General features: G+C 47.9%; 1 pseudogene; it reads left to right on the top strand.

The window, feature by feature from the left end:
* The first annotated feature begins 939 nt into the window (after positions 1–939).
* On the top strand, positions 940–2877 carry LOC127157670 (macrophage mannose receptor 1-like; annotated as a pseudogene).
* The last annotated feature ends 9892 nt before the right edge of the window (positions 2878–12769 follow it).

Genomic DNA, 12769 nt, shown 5'->3' with positions numbered 1-12769 from the left:
TTCATGTCTTTTAAAAATGTGGGCTTACTGTTATAAGCAATGAAATGTAAATGCAGTATAATCCTAATAAAGTGGTTGATTTGGGAAAAAAACAACTTGTTTTAATGATTTATAAATTATTTAATACAAGTAAAGAATATATAAGCTGAAAATTTGGGAAGTTTTGTCTATTAGCCCTTTTAAGTTATTTGTACTTAAACATTTAAGTTAATTCAATGAAGAGACCACATTTGGTTAACTCAATAAATCGAGTTGTCAATTTTCCATTACTCAAACGAACTGAGGGAATCACTTTCCTCAAATCATTTGAGTACTCTCAACTTATTAGGGTTTACAGTGTTGACTGTGGTCTCCTTACCATGACATGTTTGTCAGTTGAGTTCAGGTACAAAATCTCTTTGGAGTAGTATGGTTTGAATGTTAGTACATTTTTGCAAATTAATGTATTATTGAAAACTTTAGGTTAAGCTAAATATAAATCACTCAATGAGAAAATATGAATGAAAAGTGCAAATTTTAACTTTGTTTATAAAACAGTGAGTTTACATCATATGAAGAGGAAGCAACATCATCTGTGTAGAGAAAAATATCAGAAAAACACATCAAGGAGGAAGAGAAAGGAAAAGGGATTTTTTGGAGTAATAAACAAATGATGTGACGCTGAATGAGGGATGAGAGCAGATATAATAATCACATTAAAGCTGCAGACAGAAACATCAGACTCAGGACAGAAACACACAACCTCTAAAGTAAGAACAACTCACATCTTCATTCTTTAACTAGAATTAGACTTCTGACATGTTAATATTGTCTTAATCATTGTGTACGGTGCATTTATGTTTCTGTTGAGCTGGATTTTTAATTATCACTGAAATCATGTTTGACACCATAATTAATCTCTGAATATTTGAAATATCTGAGTTTATCTGTATTTTTCTTCTTCAGAAATGGACCAAACTCTATTTTTCATTCTTCTTCTCACTGGTGAGTGTGTTTGTGGTTTTATTTATGGTTTCTAATTCATTAGGTTTGATCCTGTTATGAAAAGCATTAAAGCAAAGTCTCTATTTCACAGCTCTCTGCTCCGTATCTGAATGTGTTCAGCGTCAGTATCACTTTATAAATGAGATCAAGTCCTGGACTGAAGCTCAGAGATACTGCAGAGAGAAATACACAGATCTGGCCACTGTTGACAACATGAACGACATGAACGAGCTGAACAAGAGTGTGAATAATGGAAGTGTTCAATATGTCTGGATTGGGCTGCAGAAGACGGGTTGTGATGAATGGCAGTGGTCTTAAGGTGAACCTGTGCTCTATCTGAACTGGGCTACTGGACAACCAGATGGCAATGCTAATTGTGCTATTATGTTAAACAGACAATTTCACGATTTGCCATGTAGTGCTAACCTAGCTTTCATCTGCAACAACAGTGAGTTCATTTATGCACCATATACCACATTTTAATGGAATACTAAACTGTATGAATATTTAATTTGATCATGACTTTTGAAGAGACTGTGGGTATTTGTTACACTTTCAGTGTATAAACAATTTCTGTATCAATATATTTGCCAGAAGAAAATACTTTATTTACTGAACACACTTTAATCTTCTGTTGTCCCTCAATTTCAGGGGTGCTCAACCCTGTTCCTGGAGATCCACCTTCCTGCAGAGTTCAGTTCCAACCCTGATCAAACACATCTGAACCAACTAATTAGGATCTGAAGGAGCACTTGATAATTACAGACAGGTGGTAGATTTCCAGGAACAGGCTTGGACACCCCTGCTCTACATGATCATTTGTCACAATAGAAAATCTTAACATTAATGAGCCTAAAAATCTTAGAGATCCAAATTGATCTTACATTAATAACACATATACAGCAGTGACTAGAGGTGTTTCAGCTTGATATTTTCAACCTTCAGTATCTCAGCACAAACATACAAGTGCTTTGTTTGGGATTCATGAATCTTTTTCTCATTTGTTTTTCTTAAAGCAAACACAGGACTCGTCCTTGGCAATTGGACGATGAATTGGACAGATGCTCAGAGTTACTGCAGACAGAATCACATTGATCTGGTCAGTGTGAGAAACCAGAATGAGAATCAACAGGTTGAGCAGTTCACTAGTGATAGAAATTTATCTCGATCAAGGATCTGGATCGGTCTGTTCAGAGTCAGAGACTCATGGCAGTGGTCAGATCAGAGTGACTCCTCATTCAGATACTGGAACACTGGTGAACCTATTGATGCTGGAGGTGTTAAAAACTGTGCAGCTGTCAATCAGAGCTTTCATGGACGATGGAATAACACCTCTTGTACCAACCAGTTTTCTTTTCTGTGTCATGAAGGTGAGTAGATCCTCACAAAACACAATCCATCATCACCTCCAGATCTCTTAAAGTTCATGCTACAAGTCTGACATGACAAATTCATCCAGTGTTTGTTCTACATGTTGTTTTTGATCAGTCTCTCTCTATTTTCTTCTTGTGGTTTGTTTCGTTTCCAGATAAACTGGTTCTGATCAAAGAGAATCTGACATGGTCTGAAACTCTGAGTTACTGCAGACAGAATCATGTGGATCTGGTCTCGGTTCATTCAGAAGAGATTCAGCGTGGTGTGATGAACGTGGTTAAACGGGCGTCTACTGCGGCGGTGTGGTTGGGTTTACACAACTACTGCAGCATGAACATGTGGCTCTGGGTGAGTGGAGAGATAGTGTGCTATCACAACTGGGCTCCAGGGAACGGAACGACACGGGAAAACTGCAGCCTCGAGAACAGAAAAGGAGCAGTTCAGTCTGGAGGAGATCAGCGCTGGATCAGCCTTCCTGAATCTCACAAACTCAACTTTATCTGCAGAAAGAAAGAGTGAGAAACATGCTAATGTGTTTACTTACATTAACAGTTTTCATAGGCTACTTCATTAGTTTTTTGATTACATTTAGGTTTGATTTGTTCTTTAGGAATTTCTGAGTGAATCTGATGTGGTTTGGTTACTGGGTTTTAAAAGTGGCCAGAAGTGTGTTTTATTTCTGTATAATGAAATGTGTGTCTTTTAAGAAACTCTTTGTATACAGAGGCCTCTTTCCGAAAGGAGGTAAAGTGAAAACTCTGTGTTAACGTTGAAATAAGGTTAGTTACACCAAAACACAGTGAGAGTGGGAATACACTTTTGACATATCTATCATATATCTCAAGCTGACTTAACTTCCTGTTCTGGTCTCTTCCTCTTCTCTTTTGTAATGTAACCTCCAGGGAGAGGTAAGTTACTTCTGATTTTCTGTTAATTATATTTAATGTTGATCTGAATTATAGCTTTTATATCAATATTGTCACTCAGATTCATGTGTATAATGTTACTTTCCTTACCTGTGTGAATATTTTGCTCATTTGCTCTGATTGATTTATATTTTTGCCTTCTACCTAAATATGTGCAAATGAGAGCCCGTGGTGATACGTGTACAACAATTATTTTAAAGAAATAAAAATAAAGGCAAACCCATCTAAGAGGCTACTTGTTTGTTTTGTCTAGTACAGTCCTGCACACACATCATGTCACGTAGGGTTCTCAAACTCAAAGTTTTTTGAAAACACTGCCCCTCTATGAAAATAATAAAAGCCTGTGAAAAGCTATGCTTATGGTTTACTTTTGTAACGCCACGCCAGCAGAGGGAGCCCTCACCCACTGACTGACTGTTGCTGCTCCCTCTGCTGCTTCACTGGTAACTTCCTGTTTGGTGGCAATATAAGGAGGCCATTTTCAAACAATTCGAAGTATTGTTTTGCTCTTGCGGACTCTACCAAGCGTTTCTCCTGTTTCATTGCCCTGTTTTGTTATTTTCCAAGGTTTTGTTTCCTGTCATAGTTTTACTTTGTTTTTGCCATTGTTTTGTTCTGTTTCTCTGCCATAATTCTGCCTAGTTTCATAGCCTTGTTTATTTGTTACTTTCGGACTGCTCAACTGGATTTTGACGTTCTGCCTGTTTACTGGATTACGCTTTTGTCTTGCCTACGTTTCACTGTTTGTTTGGAGATCGACCCTGCCTGTTTGACTACGCTGTGTTCAAATAAAGCCTGCAATTGGATTTTACACGCTTCCTACGAGTCCTGCCCGTTACAGAATACTTCGCCTCCCAAAAATCCAGCGGCTTTTGGAATCACAATCGCAGGTATGAACCAGGCAACTTCTCGTCTCCTCTTCCTTCGTCAAGGTAACCGAGCAATAGAGGAGTATGTAGAGGATTTTTGTGGACTGTGTTATTTAGTCAACTTTAATGACATTGCTCTGAAGGACTTTTTCCGCTATGGGTTAGATGAACCCCTTCGCTCAAGGTTACCTGGAGGTAAGATACACTGGACCCTCGAAGCTTATATTGACTATGCTTTGTTGCTTGCGGGATCATCATTTACTGTGGGGATCACGGATGAGGGACCCTGTGATCCTCCAGTATTCACTAAGCCTGCTCACGTCACACCTGCCAAGCCAAAGCCTGCTCACGTCACACCTACCAAGCCAAAGCCTGATCAAGTTATGTCTGGAATTATTCAAGTCATGTCAGAGCCCTATCATGCCATGCCTACCAAGCCAAAGTCTGCTCACGTCATGTCTACCAAATCACAGTTTGCTCACGCCACGCCTGCCGCTCCAGGGCCTGCTCACGCCACGCCTGCCGCTCCAGGGCCTGCTCACGCCACGCCTGCCGCTCCAGGGCCTGCTCACGCCACGCCTGCCGCCCCAGGGCCTGCTCACGCCACGCCTGCCGCCCCAGAGCCAGTCCACAAGATGGCCGCCATCCCCAAACCTGTTCACAAGATGGCTGCCATTCCAGAGCCAGTCCACAAGATGGCCGCCGTCCCTGAGCCAGTCCACAAGATGGCCACCATCCCAGAGCCAGTCCACAAGATGGCTGCCATCCCAGAGCCAGTCCACAAGATGGCTGCCATCCCAGAGCCAGTCCACAAGATGGCTGCCATCCCAGAGCCAGTCCACAAGATGGCCGCCATCCCAGAGCCAGTTCACAAGATGGCCGCCATCCCCAAACCTGTTCACAAGATGGCTGCCATTCCAGAGCCAGTCCACAAGATGGCCGCCTTCCCCAAGCCAGTTCACAAGATGGCCGCCATCCCAGAGCCACTCCATAAGATGGTCGCTGTCTCCAAGTCACGCCACATGATGACCCACGTGCTGGACTCACCCCTAATGGCAGTACGGACAGCTAAGATGGCGCTCCCTCTTGTTGCGGCAGCTACCCCTGATTCAAGTCAAGCTGCAGAGCCAAGTCAAGCTGCAGGTGCATCTTCAGAGTCAGGTCAAGTTGCAGCTGTGTCTCCTGTGTCAAGTCAACCTACAGCTGCTGCTCCAAAGTCCAAGGCTTCCAAGTCAAGTCCAGTTCCAGGGTCAAGTCCAGTTCCAGGGGCCGGCCAAGCTTCAGAGCCCGGTCAAGCTACAGAGCCCGGTCAAGCTACAGAGCCCGGTCAAGCAACAGAGTCAAGTCAAGCAACAGAGTCAAGTCAAGCAACAGAGTCAAGTCAAGCAACAGAGTCAAGTCAAGTAACAGAGTCAAGCAAGGACACAGCTGTTCTCCGTGAATCAAGCCAAGTTACAGCTGTTGTTCTCCACGAATCAAGCCAAGATACAGCTGTTCTCCATGAGTCAAGCCAAGATACAGCTGTGCCCCACGAGTCAAGCCCAGTCACAGCTGTGCCCCACGAGTCACGCCAAGTCACAGCTGTTCCCCACGAGTCAAGTCACGTTACAGCTGTTGTTCCTGAGTCAAGTCACATTACAGCTGTTGTCCCTGAGTCAAGCCATGTTGTCCCTGAGTCAAGCCATGTTGTCCCTGGGTCAAGCCATGTTGTCCCTGAGTCAAGCCATGTTGTTCCTGAGTCAGGTCACGTTGCAGCTGTGTTTCCCGAGTCAAGTCAAGTTTCCAAGTCAAGTCAAGTTGCAGCTGCGTTTCCTGAGTCAAGTCAAGTTTCCAAGTCAAGTTGCAGCTGCGTCCCCTGAGTCAAGTCAAGTTTCCAAGTCAAGTCAAGTTGCAGCTGCGTTTCCTGAGTCAAGTCAAGTTTCTGAGTCCAGTCAAGTTACAGCTATTGCTCCTGTGTCAAGTAAAGCTATAGCTGTAGCCCTCAAGTCAAGCAAAGTCACAGCCGTGGTTCCTGAGTCAAGCAAAGTCACAGTTGATCTTCATGAGCCAAGCCAAGTTACAGCAGATCTTCATGAGCCAAGTCAAGTTGCTGCTGTTATTCCTGAGCCAAGTCAAGCCACAGTTGACCTTCATGAACCAAGTCAAGCTACAGCTGACCTTTATGAGCCAAGTCAAGCCACAGCTGACCTTCATGAGCCAAGTCAAGCCACAGCTGACCTTCATGAGCCAAGTCAAGCCACAGCTGATCTCCCTGAGCCAAGTCAAATCACAGCTGACCTTCACGAGCCAGGTCAAGTCACCACTGTTCTTCACGAGTCAAGTCAAGCCACGGCAGACCTCCCTGAGTCAAGTCAAGAAATTGCGGCCCTGCCAGAACCTAACCAGGTCCCCTCTGACCTTCCCAAATCACTTTACATCTCAGCTGACCACCAAGAACATCATCACGTCTCAGCTGATCCCTTAGAGCCTCATCATGTATCTACTGACCCAAGCCACGCAGAGCCCACGCTCCCAAGCCACGCAGAGCCCACGCTCCCAAGCCACAAGTTCACAGTATCCACACCCTCAAGACCAACAGACATCCCACTATCTACTGTGCTGCCTGTAATGGCCGTTGCCATTTTCAGTGTGTGGGCTGCACACTGTGCTCCAGAGGTCTCGTCCGCCCATGAGTCTGCTCCAGAGGCCTTGCCTGACTGCGAGTCTGCCCCAGAGGCCTCATCTGACCCCAAGTCTGCTCCTGAGGCTTCGTCTGTCCATGAGTCTGCTCTAGAGGCCTCGTCTGTCCACAAGTCTGCCCCAGAGGCCTCATCTGACCACAAGTCTGCTCCTGAGGCTTTATCTGTCCACAAGTTCGCGCCTATACCTCCTGAGGTGTCAGCTCACGCTGTAGATCCTCCTAAGGAGGTGGCGCCCATTAATAAACTCACTGCCACGTCTGACCATGAATCCACGCCGATGCCTCCAAAGGTGTCAGCTTATGCTGTAGATCCTACAAAGGAGGCGGCGTCCACTCATGAACTCACTGCCATGTCTGACCATAAGTCTGCGCCAATGCCCCCGGAGGTGGTGGCTCCGGCTGCAGAACCTCCTATGGGGGCGGCGTCCTCCTATGAACCGTCTTCCTGTCATGTCACGGTCAAGAAGACCAAAAATGAACTCTCTGCCTGTCATACCATAGCCAAGGAAATTGTCAGTGAACACACTGCCCTGCTGTGGATGTCACTAGCTCCACTGTGGATATCTCTGCTCCTGTCTGCTCTGCCTGCCCCACCATGGCTTCCTACTCCGCAATTGCTCCACGGCCCAGGCCCTCCAGTGCTTCACGGTCTGCTACTGCTCCACGGCCCAGGTCCTCCAGTGTTTCACGGTCTGCCACTGCTCCACGGCCCTGGTCCTCCAAGGTTCCACTGTCTGCTATTGCTCCACGGCCCAGGACCTCCAGTGTTCCACGGTCTGCCACTGCTCCACAGCCCTGGTCCTCCAAGGTTCCACTGTCTGCCACAGCTCCACGGCCCAGGTCCTCCAAGGTTCCACTGTCTGCCACTGCTCCATGGTCCAGGTCCTCCAGTGCTTCACTGTCTGTCCCTGCTCCACGATCCAGGCCCAACTCCTCAACATGGACCTGGCCCTCCGTCCCACCCCCTGTTTTGCCTCTGTTCCCCCACCCTCCTGGACTGTTGTTGTTGTTTGAGCGCCAGGGGTCGCTCCTAGGGGGGGGATTCTGTAACGCCACGCCAGCAGAGGGAGCCCTCACCCACTGACTGACTGTTGCTGCTCCCTCTGCTGCTTCACTGGTAACTTCCTGTTTGGTGGCAATATAAGGAGGCCATTTTCAAACAATTCGAAGTATTGTTTTGCTCTTGCGGACTCTACCAAGCGTTTCTCCTGTTTCATTGCCCTGTTTTGTTATTTTCCAAGGTTTTGTTTCCTGTCATAGTTTTACTTTGTTTTTGCCATTGTTTGGTTCTGTTTCTCTGCCATAATTCTGCCTAGTTTCATAGCCTTGTTTATTTGTTACTTTCGGACTGCTCAACTGGATTTTGACGTTCTGCCTGTTTACTGGATTACGCTTTTGTCTTGCCTACGTTTCACTGTTTGTTTGGAGATCGACCCTGCCTGTTTGACTACGCTGTGTTCAAATAAAGCCTGCAATTGGATTTTACACGCTTCCTACGAGTCCTGCCCGTTACAACTTTGTTTTATACACCTTTTTTGTACAACATGTGGATTTATGTTACTTTCTGAAATGGTCACTGTTAATGCTTTATGTGAATACAAGTTCACATTTATTTTGCAACTGTATAAGCAATGTCGACTTTGTTTTAAAAAAAAAAAAAAAGGTACTGAACTCATTCATACTTTCATTTATTAATTCAAATTAATATATAAAACATATACACAGTGTTTTTTGTTCTCTCCATGCAAATATACTATTCTGACATCCGTACAGTAGGGTTTTTTTTCACTGTGCAGTTCAAGGGACTAGCCAGCATGATTGTTTCAAGAGAGCAAATTCCCCATCGCTTCATTTTCCTGGTTGCATTTGCATCAGTAGCAGGAACTCTGAAGCATCCAACAGCCACGTCTTTATGGGCAGCATCTACAAACGTCAACAACATTTGTTTTGTTTTTTTAATGTTCATGAAATAACTATTTTTTTAATATGTTGGCTAGCCTGTGTTTCGTATGTGTTTAGCCAATCAGCATACACTTAATGTCTGGTAGTTCCTACTCTGAAGTAGAAGCTAATTTAGTTTAGTTAATTTACTTAGAACTACAACCATTCCTAGTTTCTTGCAGTGTGATGTGCCAAAAAAAGCAAAGCTCGCTTTCTCGACGCCCCCATCTCCCAGGGCGGCCTATTCGGCGACAACGTCGAGGACTTTGTCCAGCAGTTCTCGGCGGTCCAGAAGCAGACCGAGGCGCTAAGGCATATCTTCCCCCGTCGAGACAGTGCACCTCGTCCGCGGGGCCTCAACCTCCGCCTGCCCGTCGCCAAGGGCGCCCCCCTGCGGCTCCTAAAACACCAGCTTCATCCCCTGCTGAGCCCAGACTGACAGCCCGACATTGAGCTGGCCGTGGGAGAGCGGCGCCAACCCAGAGGTGGAGGGGATTACTCTTTGGGGGACGACAACATCTACGTCCCCACTCCCGGTGGAGGGCCGGGAGCCGCTGTGCGCGATTTCACAGAAAGAGTCAATTTCCTCACCTCTGGGGTTCCGACCCCGAGTTCCCTTCTTGAGTGACGCCTTGCCTCCTCGGATCCGGACTCGGAGATCGATATCGCCAGCGTGGGAACCAGGGAAGAAGTCAGAATTTTCTCCAGGACGTTCTTCCTTCTAGGATCAGTCCCCTTCCCCTTTCCCCCCCAGGCTGCATCACCGCGGTCACGTCGGTCAACGCTCCTTTGATTCCCCTGGCGACCAGGCTGGGAGCTTGGCTTCAGCTTCCCAGCCCCTCGCAGTGGTTGATTCGGACGGTACGTCTCGGCTATGCAATTCAGTTCGCCAGGCGTCCGCCCAGGTACAGAGGCATCCTATTCACTTCTGTCCACTCGGACACACATGCCGCTGTCCTGCATGCGGAGGTTGCAGTCCTACTGGCGAAGGATGCAATCGAGCCTGTCCCTCCAGCCGAGATGAAGTCAGGGTTTTACAGTGCCTTCTTCATCGTGCCCAAAAAGAGCGATGGGCTAAGACCCATCCTGGATCTTCAAGCTCTGAATCGGTCCCTTCTCAGGCTGCCGTTCAAAATGCTCACAACAAAGCGCATGCTAACATGCATCCGCCACCAGGATTGGTTTGCAGCCATCGACCTGAAGGACACGTACTTTCACGTCTCGATTCTACCTCGACACAGACCCTTCCTACGGTTTGCTTTCGAGGGTTGAGCGTATCAGTAAAAAGTGCTTCCATTTGGCCTGTCCCTCTCTCCCCTTGTCTTTACGAAAGTCACGGAAGCTGCCTTATCCCCCCTCTGGCGGATGGGCATTCGCATTCTTAACTATCTTGACGACTGGCTTCTCATAGCTCACTCGCGAGATGTGGTGTGCGAACACAGGGACCTGGTGCTCTGGCAACTCAGCCATCTGGGCCTTCAGGTCAACCGGGAGAAGAGCAAACTCTCCCCAGTGCAGAGGATCTCTTTTCTCGGTGTGGAGATGGACTCGGTCAACATGACAGCCCGCCTCACCAACGAGCAATTGCCTAGAGTTGTTGGCTGTGCTACTTGCGCTGCGGCGCTTCCGACCGATGTTGCGCCACAAGCGCGTGCTTGTTCGCACCGACAGCACTGCGACCGTAGCCTATATCAACCACCAAGGTGGTCTTCGCCCCCGTCGCATGTCACAACTCGCCCGCCATCTGCTCCTGTGGAGTCAGACGTGGCTGAAATCGCTACGTGCCATTCACATTCCAGGAGAACTCAACTGTGCAGCCGACCAGCTCTCACGGCAGTCCACCCATCCTGGAGAATGGCGACTCCACCCCCAGGTAGTCCAGCTGATTTGGAGCCATTTCGGCGAAGCCCAGATAGATCTGTTTGCCTCCCCCGAATCCTCCCACTGCCAGCTGTTTTACTCCCTCAGCGAGGCTCTCCTCGGCAGGGATGCGCTGGCACACAGCTGGCCTCCGGGGCCCAAGTACACCTTTCCCCCAGTGAGCCTCCTTGCAGACACTGTGCAAGATCAGGGAGATCTGCTGGTTGTGCCATACTGGCCCACCCGGACCTGGTTTCCAGACCTCATTTCCCTTGCGGCAGCCCCTCCCTGGAAGATCCCCTTGAGGACAGACCTTCTTTCTCAGGAGATGGGCACAATTTGGCACCCGCGTCAGACCTCTCCGGCCTTTCACAGGCCGTGATAGATACTATCACTTAGTCTAGAGCTCCCTCTACAAGGCAGGCCTATGCACTGAGATGGGGTCTGTTCGTTGACTGGTGCTCCTCTCACGGAGAGGACCCACAGAGATGTCCGATTGCAGTAGTGCTTTCCTTCCTGCAGGAGAAGTTGGAGCGCAGGCTGTCCCCTTCGACTCTCAAAGTGTACGTTGCTGCCATCGCAGCGTATCACGATGCAGTGGATGGAGGATCCCTTGGTAAGCACCAACTCATCGTGAGGTTCCTTAGAGGTGCGAGAAGGGTTAATCCCCCCAGACCGCACCTCGTACCCTATTGGGATCTCGCCGTCACCCTCCAGGGTCTGCGGGAGGCCCCATTTGAGCCACTCGCGTCAGTAGAGCTAAAACATCTGTCTCTTAAGACAGCGCTAGAGCCTCCATCAAGAGGGTAGGGGACCTACAAGCCTTCTCTGTCGACGAAGCGTGCCTGGAATTTGGGCCCAGTGATTCTCACGGTCATCCTGAGACCCCGGCCCGGTTATGTGCCCAAGGTTCCCACCACGCCTTTCCGCAACCAGGTGGTGAACCTGCAACCCTCTGCGCTGCTGTGTCCAGTCCGCGCCCTACATATATATGTGGACCGCACTCGGCACTTCAGACGCACCGAGCTGCTGTCTGCTTTGGAGGTCAGCAGAAAGGGAATGCTGTCTCCAAACTGAGGTTGGCCAATTGGGTGGTAGATTCCATCTCCCTGTCATATCAAAACCAGGGAGAGCCATGCCCCTTAGGTGTTCGTGCCCACTCCACAAGGAGTGTTGCCTCATCCTATGCGTTGGTTCATGGCGCTTCACTAGCAGATATCTGTAGAGCTGCTGGCTGGGCGACACCTAATACCTTCGCTAGGTTCTACAACCTTCGCGTTGAGACCGTGTCCTCCCGTGTCTTAACATAGACATCAGGTAAGGTATATCCGTCTGCTGACACGTCCGCCTGTCAGCACGTGGGTCTGTGCGTAACGCGGCGTCAGGGTCATGGCCTGTTCCATGGGTCAGTTCCCATATGTAACGTCGTAGTGAAACGACTGAAGGGGAACGTCTAGGTTACGTACGTAACCCTCGTTCCCTGAAGGAGGGAACGGAGACATTACATCCCCTGCCACGACCCTACGTCGCGCTGACGCCAGGTTGCGACTCAGCTCCTCAGCGAAAACCTGAATGAGTGGTTGCACGCCGCCATCTTATATACCCGTATGTACGGGGGAGTGGCTCTGCATGCAAATAGCACTCGCCAATGTTCATTGGCCTTTTGAATAAGGCTCAGAGATGATTGGTCTTTTAGGCGAGTTCCCATATGTAACGTCTCCGTTCCCTCCTTCAGGGAACGAGGGTTACATACGTAACCTAGACGGTATTCTGCTAATAGTTCTGTCATGACAACTCATGTCAACGTTATTGTGTTTGGTCTTGGATTTGCTAAGCCGCTGCTGCAGCAGAGCAGGTACCGAGACTTGCTATTCCCTATACATCTGCTAAAGAAAACCTTAAGCCTCTTAAAAGTATTTTCCGTACTCCTAACAATTCTGGACCTTAAAGGGGTCATCGGATGCCCATTTTCCACAAGTTGATATGATTCTTTAGGGTCTTAATGAAAAGTCTATAATACACTTTGGTTAAAAATTCTCAATGGCTGTGTAAAACAACACCCTTTTTACCTTGTCAAAATCAGCTCTGCAAAAATCATCCCATTCTGGTCGAGGCTGCTTTAAAAGCAAATGAGC

Source organism: Labeo rohita, unplaced genomic scaffold (genome assembly GCF_022985175.1).
Source record: "Labeo rohita strain BAU-BD-2019 unplaced genomic scaffold, IGBB_LRoh.1.0 scaffold_115, whole genome shotgun sequence".
NCBI lineage: Eukaryota > Metazoa > Chordata > Actinopteri > Cypriniformes > Cyprinidae > Labeo > Labeo rohita.
The sequence above is the reverse complement of the archived record's forward strand: the minus strand, read 5'-3'. Positions and strand labels throughout refer to the sequence as shown.